Consider the following 22,503-nt stretch of genomic DNA (forward strand, 5'->3'; position numbering starts at 1 on the left):
AAAGGCGGGATGATACGGCAGCAACGGTGCGATGAACAGCTCCTGGTTCTTTACCGGCGCTGAACAACCGGTACCGAATTGAATGGGTGATCGGTTGCTTAGAGAGAGAGAGAGAGAGAGAGAGAGAGAGAGAGAGAGAGAGAGAGAGAGAGAGAGAGAGAGAGAGAGAGAGAGAGAGAGACAAAGCAAGAGAGACGGACACTGAGAGCGAAGCAGGGAGAGAGGCAGACTGAGCGAGACCCAATGGATGTTAGTTGTGAATTTTGGAATAGTAGTCCAAATGGTAGTTTGCTGCTAGGCTACGTAATATTTCTCGTTCGTTTAGCTGATATCAAACTTAGTGATCTATGGTTTGCGTGTTCCTGCAGATATATATATATATATATATATATATATAACTGAAAACTCACACCCCAGAAGTGACTCGAACCCATACTCCCACAACTGGTATGTACAGGGACGCCTTAATCCGCTTGACCATCACGACCGGACATAAGGAAGTGATAGCCGAGGCTATATGAACCACTTCCCCGCCGGCACTCGGATGGTAATCTTGGGCATAGCATTTTATCAAATCACCTCATTCTTTGGGGCACACGTGAGGAACACAAATGCAAACAAGCCTGAATGGTCCCCAGGACTATATACAACTGAAAACTCACACCCCAGAAGTGACTCGAACCCATACTCCCACAACTGGTATGTACAGGGACGCCTTAATCCGCTTGACCATCACGACCGGACATAAGGAAGTGATAGCCGAGGCTATATGAACCACTTCCCCGCCGGCACTCGGATGGTAATCTTGGGCATAGCATTTTATCAAATCACCTCATTCTTTGGGGCACACGTGAGGAACACAAATGCAAACAAGCCTGAATGGTCCCCAGGACTATATACAACTGAAAACTCACACCCCAGAAGTGACTCGAACCCATACTCCCACAACTGGTATGTACAGGGACGCCTTAATCCGCTTGACCATCACGACCGGACATAAGGAAGTGATAGCCGAGGCTATATGAACCACTTCCCCGCCGGCACTCGGATGGTAATCTTGGGCATAGCATTTTATCAAATCACCTCATTCTTTGGGGCACACGTGAGGAACACAAATGCAAACAAGCCTGAATGGTCCCCAGGACTATATACAACTGAAAACTCACACCCCAGAAGTGACTCGAACCCATACTCCCACAACTGGTATGTACAGGGACGCCTTAATCCGCTTGACCATCACGACCGGACATAAGGAAGTGATAGCCGAGGCTATATGAACCACTTCCCCGCCGGCACTCGGATGGTAATCTTGGGCATAGCATTTTATCAAATCACCTCATTCTTTGGGGCACACGTGAGGAACACAAATGCAAACAAGCCTGAATGGTCCCCAGGACTATATACAACTGAAAACTCACACCCCAGAAGTGACTCGAACCCATACTCCCACAACTGGTATGTACAGGGACGCCTTAATCCGCTTGACCATCACGACCGGACATAAGGAAGTGATAGCCGAGGCTATATGAACCACTTCCCCGCCGGCACTCGGATGGTAATCTTGGGCATAGCATTTTATCAAATCACCTCATTCTTTGGGGCACACGTGAGGAACACAAATGCAAACAAGCCTGAATGGTCCCCAGGACTATATACAACTGAAAACTCACACCCCAGAAGTGACTCGAACCCATACTCCCACAACTGGTATGTACAGGGACGCCTTAATCCGCTTGACCATCACGACCGGACATAAGGAAGTGATAGCCGAGGCTATATGAACCACTTCCCCGCCGGCACTCGGATGGTAATCTTGGGCATAGCATTTTATCAAATCACCTCATTCTTTGGGGCACACGTGAGGAACACAAATGCAAACAAGCCTGAATGGTCCCCAGGACTATATACAACTGAAAACTCACACCCCAGAAGTGACTCGAACCCATACTCCCACAACTGGTATGTACAGGGACGCCTTAATCCGCTTGACCATCACGACCGGACATAAGGAAGTGATAGCCGAGGCTATATGAACCACTTCCCCGCCGGCACTCGGATGGTAATCTTGGGCATAGCATTTTATCAAATCACCTCATTCTTTGGGGCACACGTGAGGAACACAAATGCAAACAAGCCTGAATGGTCCCCAGGACTATATACAACTGAAAACTCACACCCCAGAAGTGACTCGAACCCATACTCCCACAACTGGTATGTACAGGGACGCCTTAATCCGCTTGACCATCACGACCGGACATAAGGAAGTGATAGCCGAGGCTATATGAACCACTTCCCCGCCGGCACTCGGATGGTAATCTTGGGCATAGCATTTTATCAAATCACCTCATTCTTTGGGGCACACGTGAGGAACACAAATGCAAACAAGCCTGAATGGTCCCCAGGACTATATACAACTGAAAACTCACACCCCAGAAGTGACTCGAACCCATACTCCCACAACTGGTATGTACAGGGACGCCTTAATCCGCTTGACCATCACGACCGGACATAAGGAAGTGATAGCCGAGGCTATATGAACCACTTCCCCGCCGGCACTCGGATGGTAATCTTGGGCATAGCATTTTATCAAATCACCTCATTCTTTGGGGCACACGTGAGGAACACAAATGCAAACAAGCCTGAATGGTCCCCAGGACTATATACAACTGAAAACTCACACCCCAGAAGTGACTCGAACCCATACTCCCACAACTGGTATGTACAGGGACGCCTTAATCCGCTTGACCATCACGACCGGACATAAGGAAGTGATAGCCGAGGCTATATGAACCACTTCCCCGCCGGCACTCGGATGGTAATCTTGGGCATAGCATTTTATCAAATCACCTCATTCTTTGGGGCACACGTGAGGAACACAAATGCAAACAAGCCTGAATGGTCCCCAGGACTATATACAACTGAAAACTCACACCCCAGAAGTGACTCGAACCCATACTCCCACAACTGGTATGTACAGGGACGCCTTAATCCGCTTGACCATCACGACCGGACATAAGGAAGTGATAGCCGAGGCTATATGAACCACTTCCCCGCCGGCACTCGGATGGTAATCTTGGGCATAGCATTTTATCAAATCACCTCATTCTTTGGGGCACACGTGAGGAACACAAATGCAAACAAGCCTGAATGGTCCCCAGGACTATATACAACTGAAAACTCACACCCCAGAAGTGACTCGAACCCATACTCCCACAACTGGTATGTACAGGGACGCCTTAATCCGCTTGACCATCACGACCGGACATAAGGAAGTGATAGCCGAGGCTATATGAACCACTTCCCCGCCGGCACTCGGATGGTAATCTTGGGCATAGCATTTTATCAAATCACCTCATTCTTTGGGGCACACGTGAGGAACACAAATGCAAACAAGCCTGAATGGTCCCCAGGACTATATACAACTGAAAACTCACACCCCAGAAGTGACTCGAACCCATACTCCCACAACTGGTATGTACAGGGACGCCTTAATCCGCTTGACCATCACGACCGGACGGTCAAGCGGATTAAGGCGTCCCTGTACATACCAGTTGTGGGAGTATGGGTTCGAGTCACTTCTGGGGTGTGAGTTTTCAGTTGTATATAGTCCTGGGGACCATTCAGGCTTGTTTGCATTTGTGTTCCTCACGTGTGCCCCAAAGAATGAGGTGATTTGATAAAATGCTATGCCCAAGATTACCATCCGAGTGCCGGCGGGGAAGTGGTTCATATAGCCTCGGCTATCACTTCCTTATGTCCGGTCGTGATGGTCAAGCGGATTAAGGCGTCCCTGTACATACCAGTTGTGGGAGTATGGGTTCGAGTCACTTCTGGGGTGTGAGTTTTCAGTTGTATATAGTCCTGGGGACCATTCAGGCTTGTTTGCATTTGTGTTCCTCACGTGTGCCCCAAAGAATGAGGTGATTTGATAAAATGCTATGCCCAAGATTACCATCCGAGTGCCGGCGGGGAAGTGGTTCATATAGCCTCGGCTATCACTTCCTTATGTCCGGTCGTGATGGTCAAGCGGATTAAGGCGTCCCTGTACATACCAGTTGTGGGAGTATGGGTTCGAGTCACTTCTGGGGTGTGAGTTTTCAGTTGTATATAGTCCTGGGGACCATTCAGGCTTGTTTGCATTTGTGTTCCTCACGTGTGCCCCAAAGAATGAGGTGATTTGATAAAATGCTATGCCCAAGATTACCATCCGAGTGCCGGCGGGGAAGTGGTTCATATAGCCTCGGCTATCACTTCCTTATGTCCGGTCGTGATGGTCAAGCGGATTAAGGCGTCCCTGTACATACCAGTTGTGGGAGTATGGGTTCGAGTCACTTCTGGGGTGTGAGTTTTCAGTTGTATATAGTCCTGGGGACCATTCAGGCTTGTTTGCATTTGTGTTCCTCACGTGTGCCCCAAAGAATGAGGTGATTTGATAAAATGCTATGCCCAAGATTACCATCCGAGTGCCGGCGGGGAAGTGGTTCATATAGCCTCGGCTATCACTTCCTTATGTCCGGTCGTGATGGTCAAGCGGATTAAGGCGTCCCTGTACATACCAGTTGTGGGAGTATGGGTTCGAGTCACTTCTGGGGTGTGAGTTTTCAGTTGTATATAGTCCTGGGGACCATTCAGGCTTGTTTGCATTTGTGTTCCTCACGTGTGCCCCAAAGAATGAGGTGATTTGATAAAATGCTATGCCCAAGATTACCATCCGAGTGCCGGCGGGGAAGTGGTTCATATAGCCTCGGCTATCACTTCCTTATGTCCGGTCGTGATGGTCAAGCGGATTAAGGCGTCCCTGTACATACCAGTTGTGGGAGTATGGGTTCGAGTCACTTCTGGGGTGTGAGTTTTCAGTTGTATATAGTCCTGGGGACCATTCAGGCTTGTTTGCATTTGTGTTCCTCACGTGTGCCCCAAAGAATGAGGTGATTTGATAAAATGCTATGCCCAAGATTACCATCCGAGTGCCGGCGGGGAAGTGGTTCATATAGCCTCGGCTATCACTTCCTTATGTCCGGTCGTGATGGTCAAGCGGATTAAGGCGTCCCTGTACATACCAGTTGTGGGAGTATGGGTTCGAGTCACTTCTGGGGTGTGAGTTTTCAGTTGTATATAGTCCTGGGGACCATTCAGGCTTGTTTGCATTTGTGTTCCTCACGTGTGCCCCAAAGAATGAGGTGATTTGATAAAATGCTATGCCCAAGATTACCATCCGAGTGCCGGCGGGGAAGTGGTTCATATAGCCTCGGCTATCACTTCCTTATGTCCGGTCGTGATGGTCAAGCGGATTAAGGCGTCCCTGTACATACCAGTTGTGGGAGTATGGGTTCGAGTCACTTCTGGGGTGTGAGTTTTCAGTTGTATATAGTCCTGGGGACCATTCAGGCTTGTTTGCATTTGTGTTCCTCACGTGTGCCCCAAAGAATGAGGTGATTTGATAAAATGCTATGCCCAAGATTACCATCCGAGTGCCGGCGGGGAAGTGGTTCATATAGCCTCGGCTATCACTTCCTTATGTCCGGTCGTGATGGTCAAGCGGATTAAGGCGTCCCTGTACATACCAGTTGTGGGAGTATGGGTTCGAGTCACTTCTGGGGTGTGAGTTTTCAGTTGTATATAGTCCTGGGGACCATTCAGGCTTGTTTGCATTTGTGTTCCTCACGTGTGCCCCAAAGAATGAGGTGATTTGATAAAATGCTATGCCCAAGATTACCATCCGAGTGCCGGCGGGGAAGTGGTTCATATAGCCTCGGCTATCACTTCCTTATGTCCGGTCGTGATGGTCAAGCGGATTAAGGCGTCCCTGTACATACCAGTTGTGGGAGTATGGGTTCGAGTCACTTCTGGGGTGTGAGTTTTCAGTTGTATATAGTCCTGGGGACCATTCAGGCTTGTTTGCATTTGTGTTCCTCACGTGTGCCCCAAAGAATGAGGTGATTTGATAAAATGCTATGCCCAAGATTACCATCCGAGTGCCGGCGGGGAAGTGGTTCATATAGCCTCGGCTATCACTTCCTTATGTCCGGTCGTGATGGTCAAGCGGATTAAGGCGTCCCTGTACATACCAGTTGTGGGAGTATGGGTTCGAGTCACTTCTGGGGTGTGAGTTTTCAGTTGTATATAGTCCTGGGGACCATTCAGGCTTGTTTGCATTTGTGTTCCTCACGTGTGCCCCAAAGAATGAGGTGATTTGATAAAATGCTATGCCCAAGATTACCATCCGAGTGCCGGCGGGGAAGTGGTTCATATAGCCTCGGCTATCACTTCCTTATGTCCGGTCGTGATGGTCAAGCGGATTAAGGCGTCCCTGTACATACCAGTTGTGGGAGTATGGGTTCGAGTCACTTCTGGGGTGTGAGTTTTCAGTTGTATATAGTCCTGGGGACCATTCAGGCTTGTTTGCATATATATATATATATATATATATATATATATATATATATATATATATAATCAGAAACAGAAGAGCAGATTAAAAATACGTAGATTTATAATTGTGGCAGCGTGTTGGTATCACGTCAGAACCAAATGCGAGTGTTGTGTCCTGTTGCCACATTTACATAAACAGGGTTTTACCCAGGCAAATCATCCTAGTCATTTTGTCGGGTTCCAGCTGAGCAAAGGGCTGTTGAGTAATGCAAATATCCCTGTACCATAGAGGGCTTTGACCCCCGTAGCATCTCTCTACACTACTCTCAGTGCCACACTTACCAGCCCAAGCACAGTGTTGGTGGTTAGTGAACAGTCGACATACAATCTATCGTCGGGCCTGTAGAGATGCTTGGATCAGTGCTAAACACAGCATCTATCGCCATACCTGTAGACGTGCTTGTATCAATGGTACACACAACATCTATCGTCATATCTGTAAGGTTACTTGGAACAGTGGTAAACACAGCAACTATCGTCGTACCAATAGGGATGCTTGGGTCAATGGTAAAATTAAATCACATAAATCTATCGCCATATTTGTAGGGATGCTTGGATCAAGGGTAAACACAGCATGTATCGCTGTAGCTGCAGAAGCGCTAGGATCAGTACCACTTTTGGCCCTTCTGAGGGAGTGGCAGGTGTTTAGCATATGTTGTCGGTGTGAGCTTACCTCTGGCCGTCAGTCGTGACCTCCCCGCTGACAGCCGTGGTATTACCACGATACCACTCCCTTGTCTCGCTTCAACCGCCATAATCAATTTTTTTTTTTTTTTTGCCACAAGATACAGAATACGGTCTTCCATGTTCGCATCTCTTAGTAGTTCCTTTTTTTCTGGCGAGAATATAAATGAAGTCATTTCCTATTATTTTTGGCAAGATATATATTTCATATATAAAGACGCTATGTTTATAAGTGTGTGTTTGTCCAAGGTTGAAGGTCAGATACTTTGGGCTAGCTTCACCCAACTTTGGGCGATGGACTGCTGAGGTGTTTGTGCCCAACATGGGCGGGTCGGGGTCGGCCCCATTGATCCCATTAAAACATATTTGGCACCCATGGTGATCCCCATGAAGTTCGTGGCGACACTGGCACCACCACCTCGACCTTCTAACAAAATTAAACACAAAAAAAAATTGGTCAATATTGGGATATTTTTTCAATTCTATTTACCATAGTTTGCTACTAGAAGGTAAAGAACTGTTGATGACATCATGGAAATTAGTCACTCGGAGGCCTAATCACCAGCTGTTTTTTGGGGAAGTTTGGCTGTAACTTGGGGTGTCAGAGTTATACATGTTCCATTTATTTGGTTATTTTTCATCCCTTATATTTTTTAGGTGGAATGATCCCGGGCACCTCCGGGTTCCCCATCAATTTAAACATAAGACAAAGTCAGTCGTTGCCTTTAAAGTCTAAGAACAAATATTGCATTAATAATGGTGGATAAATTAAAATGACAATATAGTTATTATACATATTAATAATAAAATAAATACGGAATAAACAAAAGCGCAGTAATCATCAAGTGTTGCAGTATTCACAAAGTATTTACAGAGTTCAGTATATCTCAGCCCGCGGGGGCGAAAGTCAGTCATTATGGGACATTCTACAATATAATCTTCAAGGAAATGCATGTTTTCTCGTTCACAAAGTTGACACTTGGCAGATACGTCTATATCCTAGGCGTATTCTGGCCACTATAACATCACATGGCCGAGTTGTAAGGGTGTTATTCAGTTTGTCCAAAGTTGGAGGAAAGACCCATGAGGTTAGCCTAACCCAAGTGTGCAGGAGGGAATGGTCTGGGGTATGGGACGGACATAGGCTGATCGGAGTATGTCCAAGTTAAATGTTTTAATATAAGCAATTCTAAACACCTCAGAACATTTTCAGGCTGTCAGGTGGGAAATATGGCAAGTGATTCCCGTGAAGTTTTTACCGAAAAGAAAACATAAAAAAAAACGAAGAAGGAAAACAAAGGTTCTTGAGAAATCCATAGTGCCTCTTGAGTAGGGGAGGACGAAGGGGGGGGGGAGATAGAAATAGCTGGAGAGACATATAGTGAGAGGGAGACAGACTCGAGCATTGTCGGTTTCTCTCCCTATATATATATATATATATATATATATATATATATATATATATATATATATATATATATATATATATATATATATATATATATAATATAATCAGTATATAATTTTAAGTATATAAGTATTTTTTAATATATGTTTAAATATAAATAGCAATGCTCTGTGAAAGAAATTTGCTAGCTTCCGCTTTGCAATCCCAGCAGCGCCTAGCAATCCCAGCAGCCCTTAGGAATGTGAGCGGCGCGTAGCATTATCAGGAGGATAATAGCTGTGGTGAGAGTGGTTATACTGCCCTAGCCGGGGTTTGGAGGACAGGGCCTCCGCTACCAGTGGGAGCATCATGTCTTTAGTGCTGTAGCTACTGTGCTTCTCTGTCATAACTACCTTCATCTCGTCCCTGTAGCGCAGTGATGTATTGTTTATGGTATAGTGAGTGTCTGTGTGTGTGTGTGTGTGTACTCGTCTAGTTGTGCTGGCGGGGGTTGAGCTCTGGCTCTTTGGGCGTTGTGGTCCTTGAGCTCTCTCTCCTCATTGTGTGTGTGTGTGTGTGTGTGTGTGTGTGTGTGTGTGTGTGCGCGCGCGCGTACACCCTCTATTACCACCATCCTCACCACAACCACACTATCCTCAGTACATCCGCTTACTACCCCCTCCCCCCATAGTGCCCCAACAACCACTCTATATCATTCTATACCATTCCCCAACCACCACCACCACCACCACCACCACCACCTCTACCACCACCACCACCACTGATTCAAATATACACAATATCGGCGTCGTAAGCACAGATACTACACCAAGGTGTCAAGAGTGGAGCCCATGTGGGGTACCTGCACCTCCTTGGCTTCCGATTCCCAGGTCTCGAGACAGACAGAAGGAGGAGGACTCGAACCCCGGGTGAGGAAATTGGAATCCTTAGATAAGATACGTCGAGTTCTCTGTATTTCCGTGCCTTCCCTACGACGTGCCACGAACCAAATGACACGAATTATGACTCGTTCCTCCTGGCTATCGCGAAAAGAGCGAAAAAAAAAACAGATAACGAAAGGGAACAGGGAGATCAGAGAAGCACAGGAAGATAATAGACGGAAGACAAAAATGAGACCTGTGATAAGGACGTTGATCATTATGAAAATAGAACACACAGGGACCGACACTACTACAAGGAGGAGTCTTTATGTACAGGACTTTCCCTTAAAGTAACAAAAACAAGATCCGTATAATGAACAAACTATTTAAACACTCATTATATCAAGATATAGTGTCTCTTATATATAGCACTTCCCCCTAAATGAACGAAAACACACAGATTCTTATAATGACAAAACTTTTTAAGCATTCATAATGTGACAACAACGTCATTGTTTAAACACAAAATATTGTTGCTTGCTGTAAACAAAATGTTAATGTTTCTGTGTTTATTAATAGCTCTACCATAAGGTGGAATGAGTTTAAGTAAACACTGAACCCAGACCACTGCTAATTCATTATTTAATTATATTTACTAAGCTCAGCAGATGTTAATTGTTTAGACAAAAGTTTAAAGTTATTACACAATAAAATATCCAGTAGTTATTATCTTTTTAGACACTGACTAAAAGATTATTTAATAAGACTTTCCAAATATTTACATAAGACTTTTGCTGAGATTTGTTTTGCTTTACGTTTCACCTAAAGTATATATATATATATATATATATATATATATATATATATATATATATATATATATATATATATATATATATATATATATATATATATGTCGTACCTAATAGCCACAACGCACTTCTCGGCCTACTATGCAAGGCCAGATATGCCTAATAAGCCAAGTTTTTCTGAATTAATATATTTTCTCTAATTTTTTTCTTATGAAATGATAAAGCTACCCATTTCATTATGTATGAGGTCAATTGTTTTTTATTGGAGATAAAATTAAAGTAGATATATGACCGAACCTAACCAACCCTACCTAACCTAACCTAACCTATCTTTATAGGTTAGGTTAGGTTAGGTAGCCGAAAAAGTTAGGTTAGGTTAGGTTAGGTAGGTTAGGTCGTCGAAAAACAATTAATTCATGAAAACTTGGCTTATTAGGCAAATCAGGCCTTGCATAGTAGGCTGAGAAGTGAGTTCTGGCTACTAGGTACGACATATATATATATATATATATATATATATATATATATATATACATTATACCACACATATATACACCACATGTGTGGTGTGTTGCTTGAGACACCATCACCCAGCTTAGCGCCAGACTTAGGGAACCTTGAATGGGGGTTCAAGTGAAGCACAGAAAGCCTTATATTCCCACTTTTCAGTCTTGAAATTCTGAATGCTTATCCCAGTAGTACGGGAGCTTTGTGACAATGTATTCCACTTTTGGAGTAAGAAGCGCTCCTCAACCCATAAGTGCATTAGATTACTCAAATGAAGCGTCTTATATATGTATATTATGAATACAAAATAAATGTTTAACGTTAATTTAAATACTCGCTAGTTCTCTACACAGTTGTCTGCCCTGAGTGCAGGCCGGGCAGGCCCTGAGTGCAGGCCGGGCAGGCCCTGAGTGCAGGCCGGGCAGGCCCTGAGTGCAGGCCGGGCAGGCCCTGAGTGCAGGCCGGGCAGGCCCTGAGTGCAGGCCGGGCAGGCCCTGAGTGCAGGCCGGGCAGGCCCTGAGTACAGGCCGGGCAGGCCCTGAGTGCAGGCCGGGCAGGCCCTGAGTGCAGGCCGGGCAGGCCCTGAGTGCAGGCCGGGCAGGCCCTGAGTGCAGGCCGGGCAGGCCCTGAGTGCAGGCCGGGCAGGCCCTGAGTACACAATACACACCATGGAGCCCTGAGTACAGACGTCAGAGCTTGAGTGTTCATAATAAAGTTTTCCTTTGGCATACTAATTCTTAGCCTTGCGGGACTTCTGTACTAACACCGAGTACTGCTGTATTTTATGAGCCATTATTTACCAAATGCGTAACTTTTTTAGGAGCCAGTAAGTTTTGGCCGTCAGCCTCTTGCTAAAATGCGTACAATAATTTTGCGTATTCTGGGTCATGCCAGCCGGCCGAGCGGACAGCACACTGGACTTGTGATCCTGTGGTCCTGGGTTCGATCCCAGGCGCCGGCGAGAAACAATGGGCAGTGTTTCTTTCACCCTATACCCCTGTTACCTAGCAGTAAAATAGGTACCTGGGTGTTAGTCAGCTGTCACGGGCTGCTTCCTGGGGGTGGAGACCTGGTCGAGGACCGGGCCGCGGGGACACTAAAGCCCCGAAATCGTCTTAAGATAACCTCAAGATCTCAAGAAGCTGCCAGCGTTGACATTAATATGTTCGTGCAAATCCTGCAAGCAGATCTAATTCGCAAGAGCATAAAATAAGGAGAGTGGTAAATCAAAGGACACAGTAAATAACTTAAAAATATATTTTCGGCAGTTTTAGAATGACGAAAAGTTCGCAACTTTGGTTTTGAGTTAACACCGATGTCGTCGACGAAAACAAGGGATTAAATGAAGAAAATGCTGTAATCAGCGCCCAGAGAGATTGAGATTGGGAGAGAGAGAGTGAGAGTGGAAGAGAGAGATTGGGGTAGAGAGAGAAGAGGGAGGAGTGAGCTCGAGGGGAACCGGGAGTGAGAGTAAGCGAGGGGAGGCTGAAGAACGAGCTCGAGGGGGGAAAAGTAATTGTTTTACGGTAATTGTCTTGTTTATATATTACGATTGTATTAATGGGAGAATGGCGAGGGGAGAGGTGGAGTGCCCGGCCTGTGAGGAAGGGGAGAGATGGGAAGCTAGTGCTGGGAAGGGAGCGAAAGGCACAGAGAGGATAAATAGAGAGAGAGAGAGAGAGAGAGAGAGAGAGAGAGAGAGAGAGAGAGAGAGAGAGAGAGAGAGAGAAAGGAGAGATGGCATGTGGGAAAGGTACCAAAGAAGACGAGTGATGGAAAAGAGGGAATTACTTCTTTAAACAACCCGGTGGAAAAGTAGATATAAATACTCTTATTCATCAACCACAAACCGCACATTTGCACGACGTATGACCAGTTAATGATGTAATGTACTTTTTGTACATTTTGTAGACAAAAATAATATATATATCTTAGTACGTTTCATCATATAGTGATTTTGCAGTTGTTCCGTTGAGGAACATATAAGGATTTTGCAGCCATGAATGCAAGATAGACCCGACGGGAGGCGCAGGGAGCAAAACACGCGTCCTGTCCTCTCCTGGCAAACACGGTAATTATCCCGCAACATGCAGGTGCATGCAAGGTGCACGGTGAACTCTCCTACTGACGAAAGAGCGCCTTAAAAACTGTAATTTTCGAGTTGCTACGTTCTTTGTAATCTGAGAGATTAGGAGATTGACATTTTTTCTTGGCGTTTTCGTGACTGGATGGTAAGGTGGAGCCAACAGTGGTGGGAGTCACTGAGAGACGGAAGCATTGGGAGACTGAGACATTCTGAGACGAGATACTATACGGTAGGAGGTGGGAAGGTGTCATGTCTTGCCGTACAGGTGATAATAATTCCAAGTTATTTTTGAGATGTTGGTTCACACTTTCAGATATGATGCTCTCATTAGGGTTTGTAAGACAAGGAAGACTTTTAGTATGGTTTTTTATCTTAGTTTTATCTGTTTATTATTATCTCTACTATTATTATTATTATTATTATTATTATTATTATTATTATTATTATTATTATTATTATTATTATTATCATTAGTATGTTTTAAAGGAATATATTAGGGGGAAGAATACGTGTGTTTTTAAATTCAATCTTTACACAAAATTAAAAAATTTTCTATCATTTTTTCCCATATTGCTGAGTTCGTCCAGCATATCTCATAATAGGAATTTTCCTGCCGGAACTCTTCATTGGATCTTCACAGGATTACTCAACTTACTCGTCTGCATAATTGCATTTTGGGATATCTTCTCAATTAATTAGTTGCTCATACCTCCTGAATACTTTCAGAACCTTTAAAGCTGCACTATAATGATACTGATTTTGCTCCTAAGAGATAAACAGCTTACATATATCACTCTGCTTTTAATTACACACACACACACACACACACACACACACACACACACACACACACACACACACACACACACACACACACACACACACACACACACAGGTGTGTGTGTGTGTGTAGGGCTTGTGGTTCTTGGGAGCCGGACGGCCGAGTGAACAGCACGCTGGACACGTGATCCTATGGTCCCGGGTTCGATCCCGGGCGCCGGCGAGAAACAATGGGCAGAGTTTCTTTCACCCTATGCCTCTGTTACCTAGCAGTAAATAGGTACCTGGGAGTTAGTCAGCTGTCACGGGCTGCTTCCTGGTGTGCGGTGTGGAAAAAAAGTAGTAGTAGTAGTAGAAACAGTTGATTGACAGTTGAGAGGTGGGCCGAAAGAGCAGAGCTCAACCCCCGCAAACACAACTAGGTGAATACACACACACATACACACGTGCCGAGGGATGGGTTATGAAGAGCGACTGAAAGAACTGAACCTGACGACGCTAGAAAAAAAAGGAGGAAGCGGGAAGATATGATATAGACGTATAAAATACTTAGGGAGATTGAAAGTGGAAATAGACGAAATGTTCAAGCTGTGTACCAACAAAACCAGTTGGCATGTATGAAAGCTGGAAATTCAGATGAGTCGTAGAGATGCTAGAAAGTTTTCAATTAGCGTAAGAGATGTGGGAAACTGGAATGAAATAAAGGAGGGGGTTGTAGAAGCAAACTCTGTTCATAATTGTAAAAGTAGATATGATAGAGAAATAGGACAGAATCCATTGCTTTAAACAACCGGTAGCTAGAAAGGTGGGATCCAATAGCCAATTCTCAATCCTGCAGGCACAGATAGGTGAGTATACACATATATATACGACTATAAAAAATAACTACTAGTACCTAGGCCAGGTATTGCATACAAACCTGCATATATATATATATATATATATATATATATATATATATATATATATATATATATATATATATATATATATATATATACGGCGGGTGAAGTAACAATTTTGAGTACAAATAAGAGCAGATAAGAGGACCAAGAGCTCTTGCAGAAGACTAGAGCCAGCACCACCTGACAGGTTTAAGACAGTGCAACGTTACTGCGACCTCTGCAACATTATATGCACTAGGCAGAGCGGAGTCCTTTGCACCATTGTCCACCCAACTCCGGCTGCGACCTCTGCAACATTGCGCTCCGCCCACTCTTGTGACCTCTTCAACAAATGTGTACAGCCACTGCTCTATTATCACGGGGGAAATTATGATAGTTTTCTCGCTGTGGTGAAAGAGGTTGGGGAAGAGGTATGTGAAAAGGAGAGAAGATGGAGAAAGTTGTGTGACGAGAAAGGGTAATAGTGAGAGAGAGAGAGAGAGAGAGAGAGAGAGAGAGAGAGAGAGAGAGAGAGAGAGAGAGAGAGAGAGAGAGAGATAAACAGGCCAGGAGTTTCTTGCTCATATCTGTATACCGCAGTTTAATATGAATGTAAACAGTGTTGGAGGAGAAACAGGAATCCCTCATCGTTGTGTGGATGCCTCGTGTGTACCCTGTTGTTTGCATCCCCGCGTCTTTCTTTCCCTGGGAGTGTATGTTTGCGTGAGTATATGCATTTGAGAGACCCCGGTGTATTTGCATGTGTGTGTGTGTGTACGATAAGATTTCCCCGGCAGCGGAGTATTGTCTCTTCACAGTATTCTCATGCAAACAGCCGTAGTTGATGGCTCGCTCTGAGTACCGCCGCATGGGTCCTCTCGCACCATCTCTGAACGCATGGACCACATTCTCACTCCCTAAGCTAGTAGCGGTGGTCCTATCATCTAATACATCACATTTCTTACAGAATCGATAAATTCGTCAAAATGCGAGGTTTTGGTACATCTTAAAACACTCTAATATTGACGTTTTCTGAGCATCAGCCTCGTAAGTTAGGTGGGTTGCTTGGGTTCATTATAAATGTTTGATCCAAAGTACCAATATGTACTGATGGACCACCAGGAGAACACTTGTACTGTTAATGTTATACAGTCAGGGAAAGATAATGCTAACAAATCCTACTTAAATATTCCTTGGGTTTGTATAACACACACACACACACACACACACACACACACACACACACACACACACACACACACACACACACACACACACACACACACATATATATATATATATATATATATATATATATATATATATATATATATATGTGTGTGTGTGTGTGTGTTATACAAACCCAAGGAATATTTAAGTAGGATTTGTTAGCATTATCTTTCCCTGACTGTATAACATTAACAGTATGTTATATATATATATATATATATATATATATATATATATATATATATATATATATATATATATATATATATATATATGTGTATATATATATATATATATATATATATATATATTTATATATATATATATATATATATATATATTTATATATATATATATATATATATATATATTTATATATATATTAGGCCTAGGACTACTGGTAGAGGTTAGATTAAGTCTTATATTTATTTTACAGTTAAAAACATTTCTGGTTTGTCCAAATTAAATGATGCTAAAGTTACTTACAAATTGGTACTTTCCACCAAATGGTTGCTATAAGTAGTTTCATTTTAGGATAGGCTATATTATATCCTCATTTCTGTGTGTCGGATATTATACGATGCTGCTCTTTTAGATTCTCTCCGCATAGTTTCATCCTTCCAGATCTGGGCCACGAGTCATCAGAGCATTACGTGTCCCCATACGAAACCTGTACATCTTTCCTGGATCATGGGGGGTTATTCTGTATTAAAACGTTTGCGAACTGGCAAGCGCTGCGAAGTGGTTCACCTGTGATAAACCTTTAATGCATTCACTAGAACACTATATTGATGAATGTGAAACCGTAGAGGACTTTAGACCTCCTGGCCTCTTGTACCACCAACTGTGTAACTATTTTATTGACTCAGGTGTTCTGGACGACATCCTAACAATTTATCCAAAATTTGCTTGTCCATTTTAAAGAATGATGAATAATTTTTATGTATATTACTTCTAAGCTGTATCACTTATGAACCCATCCCTGCCCTTGTGTGGCAGTGCACAGTAGAAAGTTGTTTTCACATATCCATACATTAAAACATTGATTGTAACCATGATATATATGTGCTTCAGCCTACAGTTTAGACCTATTGTCTTATGTATGACCCTCTGTCCTGCGTGACAGTGAATACTAGCATTAACCTCAATTTAATAAGACTATCAAAATCCTCAGATTAGGCAAAATTGTAATTAATTTTGTCAATAAAGATGATAATAATAATAATAACCACTCAGGGTTATTATTGTTACAGACAGCCTTGTAGCTCATAATTTGTTGGAATAAAAGCAAATTTACCCGCCTTGATGAAAGATGGACAGGTTTCGTAAGTGGAGGCGTAAATTCTTCATGGATCCTGGCAAGGGTTCGTACCTCGCAGCGTACTACTTAAATTAGTTTTAATTTACTCCTCTAGGTAAGGGTTCCACGCCTGGGCTGCATACCCAATACCCTTTCTCTTATATATCATGTGCAGTGTTCTGAAGATCCTCGTCTATAGGTTCTTAAATGTATCCTTTTGTCTGTTTCAGTTTCGCACACACCGCTGATGTTATCGTGGTGGTGTTTCTCCAGTGCCAGCCAAGGTAAGTGTTACAAAATAATTATGAAATTGACAGAAGTTCCCAGTGTTTAAAAATATTTAAAATCAAATAGACGGGTGTTCCCGGTTCGAAAAAAATCAAGGGTTTGAGTCCACTATCATGGAGATGAGAAACAGAAAGTAGGGCTTGAGAGGGTGAAGAAAGGTGGCAGTCTGTGAGGTGAAGCATCACGCTGTGTTCATCATTAAGTTAATGTTGATACGAGTCAGTGGATTTACGGGCTCACCATAGCCCGTGCTACATGGACACTTCGTCCTGAGTAGCTAAATCTTTAACAACAACAAGAGTCAGTGGATTGATAGAAGGTTGGGAGGCGAAGAAGACGTATCTTAGGGAGGGGTGGAATTATCAGGGGGGCAAGTGCTGAGCCATTACGACTATATAGCACTTAGAAAGGGTCAGGTTAAGGATTTGGGATGGGACGGGGGGAAAGGAATGGTGCCCAACGACTTGGTTGTTCGGGGATTGAACGCCGACCTGCATGAAGCGAGACCGTCACTCGGTCTCGATTGGGGTTGGGGAGCGAGACAATGTTCCAACAGATTATAGAACCTAACCTAACCTAACCCAACCTAGAACAACACAACCCACCCTAACCTTGCCCGCTCCAACACAACCTAACCAAACTTAGCGCAGTCTAAGCTAAGCTAATACATCCAGAAATATATACGGGATGACAATTAGAAAATGAGTTTCGTCGAATCGTGTACAATACAAGTATATCCTGTTGATGTGTTGTATACAGGCTACTGTGGCGCTTGACTCGTGTGATGACACGTCAAGAGACGCACAGTGGTGTTCAAACGAGTGCAACAGTAACTGCTCTATCCACTTAATTCAACTTGTATGCTCGTTAAGTGCATAATTTTCAAGTTATTTAAAGTATACACGTATAATCTCCATAATAGCTGTGAACTGCGTCCATCAGACGGGGGTGGTCCTGGTATGAGCCGAGGGTAGACAGTATGTATGTCCTCTGATGCTGCTAAGGTGTATTTTTGTTAGTATTTGTCTGAAGATAATTATATTTATCTCTCCCTTTCTCATATCTCTTCCCCTATCCCCCCCCCTCTCCTCTCCTCTCCTCCATCTTCCCCCTTCCCCTCTCACTCTTCTCCTCTTCTCCCAATCTCCCCCAATCCCCGTTGCCCCTCTACCCACTCAGAAAATGTTATATTTTGAAGCACTGAAAACCGTTAAAACCTTTATGGAAAACAAATCTATGATTTCAGACTTAGGGATCGTTATAAGACCCGATACTTCTTAAAGGGTGGCACTGGGGGCCAACCCTGACTGGCCTATGAAGTTCCCATACCTTTTGTATGTCATCTTAGATGGTTGGTTGAGGCTAGCCCCAAGCATCTGCTGGCCTCCTGTTCTGGACAGAGAGACTTTTTTCTACTTCCACAGACCACCACCAATACCACCACTACTACTACCATCAGCACTGTTACAACCACTACTGCTACCTCCACCCCAACTACTACCACCACCATTACAACTACCACCACTACAACCTCCCCAACACTACAACTACGACCCTACCAATACAACTACCACCAATACAACCACCACTACTACCACAACCACCTCAACTAGCACTTCTAACAAGACTAAACCACGCCAATAATTTTACAAATGTAAATGCTTATTCAGTTGGCAACAAATTCTTTCACAAAACCATTTACGGAGTTGCATACTTTATACATCAGAATTAAGTTCTCATCACAATGTTCTCTCGCGGCAAGTGCAGATTGTGCGCAGCGGGACCACTGTAGTATGTAAATATTCTTAAAGAGGGAAACAAACAGTCATCCTGGCGCCTGAGCTCCTACAATACCGAGATATTTGATAGCAGCAGATGATAGCAGCCACCACTGCTACACTGGTGGCTGCTATCCTATTGTATTTTACACCATGTCGATACTACAGTACTGGATGTAACACTGTTGGGTGCTTTAGTCATGGGCAGTATTGTAGGGGAACATATAGTGACTCAATACTTTCAGGGAAATGATAATGCTATTAAACTGTTAACAGCATTATCATTTCCTCAATAAAATCATTATCAGCTCCAATCTCGTACCTAAAACCAAGGTACGAGATTGTAATGTGGTACTTATGGATCAACGATAACGATACAAATATGTTATCGTGTCGGACAACTGAGTAATATGATGTTAAAGAATCGTCGAGGACGACGATGGTAGCATGATTGATCTGTCCCACGTACAGCCCAATTTATAGTAAGAACATAAGAATACAGGAATATAGGAAACTGCAGAAAGCCTGTTGACCTATACGATGCAGCTCCTGTTTATTTCCCCCCAACCTCATTCATATATATATGCGTCTAACCTACACTTGAAACAATCCAGTGATCCTACGACTATTACGTTAACTGACAATTTGTTCCATAAATCAACAACCCTGTTGCCAAACCAATATTTACTCAGGTTTTTCCTATTCAATCAGAATGTAGTGTGCCATGTAGTGTGCCATGTAGTGTGTCATGTAGTGTGTCATGTAGTGTGCCATGTAGTGTGCCATGTAGTGTGCCATGTAGTGTGCCATGTAGTGTGTCATGTAGTGTGTCATGTAGTGTGCCATGTAGTGTGTCATGTAGTGTGCCATGTAGTGTGTCATGTAGTGTGTCATGTAGTGTGTCATGTAGTGTGCCATGTAGTGTGTCATGTAGTGTGTCATGTAGCGTGTCATGTAGTGTGTCATGTAGTGTGTCATGTAGTGTGTCATGTAGTGTGCCATGTAGTGTGTCATGTAGTGTGTCATGTAGTGTGTCATGTATTGTGTCATGTAGTGTGCCATGTAGTGTGCCATGTAGTGTGTCATGTAGTGTGCCATGTAGTGTGCCATGTAGTGTGCCATGTAGTGTGCCATGTAGTGTGCCATGTAGTGTGTCATGTAGTGTGTCATGTAGTGTGCCATGTAGTGTGTCATGTAGTGTGCCATGTAGTGTGCCATGTAGTGTGTCATGTAGTGTGTCATGTAGTGTGCCATGTAGTGTCATGTAGTGTGCCATGTAGTGTGCCATGTAGTGTCATGTAGTGTGCCATGTAGTGTGCCATGTAGTGTGTCATGTAGTGTGCCATGTAGTGTGCCATGTAGTGTGCCATGTAGTGTGTCATGTAGTGTGCCATGTAGTGTGCCATGTAGTGTGTCATGTAGTGTGCCATGTAGTGTGCCATGTAGTGTGCCATGTAGTGTGTCATGTAGTGTGCCATGTAGTGTGTCATGTAGTGTGTCATGTAGTGTGTCATGTAGTGTGCCATGTAGTGTGCCATGTAGTGTGTCATGTAGTGTGCCATGTAGTGTGCCATGTAGTGTGCCATGTAGTGTGTCATGTAGTGTGCCATGTAGTGTGTCATGTAGTGTGCCATGTAGTGTGCCATGTAGTGTGTCATGTAGTGTGCCATGTAGTGTGTCATGTAGTGTGCCATGTAGTGTGTCATGTAGTGTGTCATGTAGTGTGCCATGTAGTGTGTCATGTAGTGTGTCATGTAGTGTGCCATGTAGTGTGCCATGATATGTGACGATGAATCACAAGTCCTTATATTATCAACACATCTTCCTAACCTTATAACAAGACGGAAGTCTGAAAACAATACCACATATTAGTGTGAACAAATCCACAAGGGCCTTAATGAGGGTTCGAACTCATGCGCTGGAAGTTTCCATAAAGAAACTATATAAATAAAAATAAGAAATATAGAATATATTTCTATAGAAATAAACGCTCTGCCACAATAGCCATTACCGCCTTACATGATTCCAGACGCGCTATAGTCATCTGTAACACGACATGGTAAAATAATTGCAACCTGGAGTGCTGCTGCTCCCACGAGGATCTCGAGGCTTCCACTGAAGCCTAACCGGGGTTTCACACACTTGCTCCCATACACTCTGGCTCTGTCAACCAACCAGTCCTCCCTCTGACAGCCTGGTCTGCACGTCACCAACTGACGTGTGTACTTCAGTACACACACCAATCACAATAACGTGATATATCACATGTTCTCTCAGTTATATCACGGCCCTTGTGGATTTGTTCATATATATTTAGGATAATAATTAGTAAGTATATGCAGACGGTAGGGGGAGTGTGTAGGCCTATATCGCCCATTGGCGGTGAAAAGGTTGCTGTTGTTTCAGATTTAGCTACTCAGAACGAAGTGTCCATGTAGCACGGGCTATGGTGAGCCCGTGGATTGCTGGGCGCACCCATCCCTCGGCCGTCGCCGCCCTTTCCCCAACAACAAAAAGGGAGTGTTGATGTTCTCAGCTTTTGGTCGACGAGCGTGAAAAACAAACTGCATCCAAACCCCTGGTAAACAATGTCGTCAGTCTGTGATGTTTGACCAAGTTATTTGATTCTCAAACCCGCCGCGTGACCTAGGCGGTAGTAATGGCTCTTGTGGCAGAGAATATGACAGTTCAGTAGTCGAGCAGTGGTCGTTACAGCAGTGTACACTGTGTATCAGTGTATGCTGTAGCAGTGGTCGCTACAGCAGTGTACACTGTGTATCAGTGTATGCTGTAGCAGTGGTCGCTACAGCAGTGTAGACTACAGCCAGCCGGGTGCTACAGCAGTGTAGACTACAGCCAGCCGGGTGCTACAGCAGTGTAGACAGCAACGAGGGGGGACGATACAGACGCTGGCAATGGTAAGGTAAAATCACCGCACAATATTTCAGAGTTGCAGACCGGTACGTAATCCACATGACAAGAGCAACAGACAGAAGAGACGACTCTTTGAAGCCACCAATCCCAGAGATTTATCGTTTGTGTTTGAATTTCGCGAGCTGATTGGCTGGGCGGGTTGTATGTGTGTGTGTGTGTGTGTGTGCTGAGAATTCACCCGCTGATTGGGACATATTTTAGCTTGGAACTCGGTAGGCGATTGGCTGGAAGATCTGCGTTTGTGCCTGGATACCTGTCTCAGATTGGGGAGAAGGGTAATGTATATGAATGGGTTTTGGAAGATGAATGGTTATGAAGACTTAGATTTTTCACCTGATTTTACTGTTGTTGATTGGCTAGTGGGCCTATATTTATTTTGATCTCGCCTGTAGATTGGCATGCAATTCTGTTATTGTGATTGAACCTCGACTGTCAGTGTCATGAACAATGTGTGTTTCAGTCGCTCACTGACAACAAGAAATACAAGAAGCCGGGTCAAAGGGTAACAGAACAGGCTTGT

The 22,503-nt window shown here is 43.9% G+C and overlaps 1 long non-coding RNA gene across 1 annotated transcript in view; it reads left to right on the plus strand.

The window, feature by feature from the left end:
- Positions 1–22,503, plus strand: part of LOC138370975 (uncharacterized) — a 517,340-nt gene that overhangs the window by 310,113 nt on the left and 184,724 nt on the right. Inside the window, exon 3 of the long non-coding RNA XR_011230285.1 lies at positions 17,214–17,267. This is a non-coding gene — a long non-coding RNA (uncharacterized lncRNA). The remainder of the gene's footprint in view (positions 1–17,213; positions 17,268–22,503) is intronic.

Source organism: Procambarus clarkii, chromosome 34 (genome assembly GCF_040958095.1).
Source record: "Procambarus clarkii isolate CNS0578487 chromosome 34, FALCON_Pclarkii_2.0, whole genome shotgun sequence".
NCBI lineage: Eukaryota > Metazoa > Arthropoda > Malacostraca > Decapoda > Cambaridae > Procambarus > Procambarus clarkii.